Raw genomic sequence first — 2,908 nt, forward strand, 5'->3', positions numbered from 1 at the left:
ATATTGCTGGCATCAGGCCAAAAACTTGTACCTCCAAAATCGTCACTTTTCAGGAGATCCCCAAAACAATGTTTTTTCAAACATTAATATTGCATCGTCAAAGAGATCAAACCATTTTCAACACTTTGACCAAAAGTATATATTTTTGGAAAAAATATGAAATTTGCCAAATTGTGACTTTTTGGCCCGACGGCAGCGGTATAATAGCAATCTTACCCCCCAGAGTGCCTCCAGGGGCTGTATAGGCATGATGCATCAGAGCAATGTGATTTTACGATGTTAGTTCTCATTTCATGACATGATTGCCGTGCACCTTATTGATTTCCTCTGTCCTCCTTGATCTTCTTGCAAAACTGTCATGTCACAAATGATAAAACCAGAAACAGATTTATTGAACACGTATATAAAAACAAGGGGTGTCAAAATTTGAAAGTTCCTTTAACGCCACTCATTTTTTTAATGCGCGAATAATGACCGTTTATACAAACAATGTAAACTTGGAAAGCCTGTTCAAGAGGAATTCCAGTCACAACACAGCAGACACTTCCACGTCAAAATTTAGCAGTAATAAATTTAATAATAATGAATATATTTGTGGAGACTGGGATCAAGTTGTATTTTACAATTTTTTAAATGTGCAGAATTTCATAAGTTAGTTCATGTTAAAGTTTAAAGTAGCTCTTAATATGAAAAGAAAAATGCACTGAGCTGTCACCACTATCTTACAAATGCAATTATGCCATCTAGTGGCAGATAATGACCTCAACACAAATCAATATCACACTCTTTTTTTACAGTAGTATATCTTTTTAATTTGAACTCAATTTTATGAATTATTATGAAATTATTGTATCAATGACTAAATGATTCAGCCATATTTCTATTAACATTTTTTTCCACTTTTATGTTAGCAAGAGTATGAAAACTTATTATGCAAAAATTATTGTACATTTTATTGTACACTTAGAAAATTTGTGATTAATCGCGAGTTAACTATTGAAGTATGATGATGATGTGATTAATTAATTTAATAATAATGAATATATTTGTGGAGACTGGGATCAAGTTGTATTTTACAATTTTTTAAATGTGCAGAATTTCATAAGTTAGTTCATGTTAAAGTTTAAAGTAGCTCTTAATATGAAAAGAAAAATGCACTGAGCTGTCACCACTATCTTACAAATGCAATTATGCCATCTAGTGGCAGATAATGACCTCAACACAAATCAATATCACACTCTTTTTTTACAGTAGTATATCTTTTTAATTTGAACTCAATTTTATGAATTATTATGAAATTATTGTATCAATGACTAAATGATTCAGCCATATTTCTATTAACATTTTTTTCCACTTTTATGTTAGCAAGAGTATGAAAACTTATTATGCAAAAATTATTGTACATTTTATTGTACACTTAGAAAATTTGTGATTAATCGCGAGTTAACTATTGAAGTATGATGATGATGTGATTAATTACGATTAAAAATTGCCATCACCTGACACCCCTAGTAAGAACACACAAGGAATTTGTCTTCACAGTCAAAACACTTCTGAGACCCCCCCCCCCCCCAAAAAAAAAGAAGACCAACAGAGGGAGACGGAACGGGAAGCCTGGAAGTTGGCTAATTAGCGCCCCGAGTTTCTTAAATGGGAAAAAAAAGAAAAAAGAAAAACAAGAGGGAGGGGAAAAACAAGGCCCAATCTCTTGGAGGGGGAAAAAACATGCACATAGCAACATATTGATGACATACATCCAAGTTAACACCAAACGTTTGTACGTTCGTATTTGGTTCTCTAAAGGTTAGCTAGAAACAAACCAAAGGTGTGTTCTGGTTCAGGCACGTGCAGACAAACAAAACAAACATTCAACAACATAATTTACATAAATTTAATTATTATTACGATATCTTTGGTCACGAGATCCTCGAAGATGACGTCATACTATGACTAGACTTATTCTAAGTAATTTGAAGCCAGGTCGCACGCCGCTGCGCCTGCCGTCTGTAAATTGGTCGCTCCGTCTGACTCACAGTAAACAAAAGTCAAGGTCATAGAGTGCACTGAGGACGCGGGGGACACGTTCCCCTCAGTTTCATAAAGACCACGATCATTTTTCATCCCCCCCAGCTCCCTGCCCCACGCACAGCAGTACGATGGCATGGGTTCGAAGTTCGAACCCCAAGTGAGTGGAAAGTGCAGGCCAGGCACATTATCATATGCCCCCTTTTTTTTTTTTTTACTTTGAGCACCTGCCCCTCCAAAGGTCACTGGACGCCCCTGTTCTGTTATAACGTTCCCGAAACGTTCTGGAAACCAAAAATTGTTTGTCGGGATAGACACACTGACCAGCAGCTGGCAAGTAGCAAAATAATACTTTAAATAACTACAATATAAATACAATATAAAAAGGCATTGCAGTGTGATAGTGGAGTAGTGGATGCTTAGTTTTCACACAATTATAAGGAATATGACTTGTCATCATAAGCATTCAAGTCACTGATAACTGGTAATCTTGGGCCAAAAAAGAGCCACAAGACATTAGTCTAAGATTGCAGTGATATCCAATGTCCAATTGCCGTATGAAAGGATCCTGAGTTATTTTATTGAAATTCACTTTTACAGTTGTTGATCAGAGGGTTTGACTAAAAGTGTATGTATTTTTTGGAAGCCAAGACTACCTCATGTTGGATGAGACTTTGTACATCCACAGGAGTGAGAAAGTATAGCACACTTAAAATCTTTTAGTGCATGTTTCCACGGCTGAAAGTGCTGTCTGGTCTCTTCCATTCACAAGTAGCCTGTGGATTTATATGGAGTGTGTAGTTTACACAAGTATGGATTGGTTGTGTGTAAGTGATTCTAAATCAAAAGGTGTCACACTCCCTCTCCATCAACACACCAGGTG

Source organism: Leptonotus elevatus, chromosome 11 (genome assembly GCF_054856555.1).
Source record: "Leptonotus elevatus isolate MCC_2025b chromosome 11, RoL_Lele_1.0, whole genome shotgun sequence".
In the NCBI taxonomy this organism is placed as follows: Eukaryota; Metazoa; Chordata; class Actinopteri; order Syngnathiformes; family Syngnathidae; genus Leptonotus; species Leptonotus elevatus.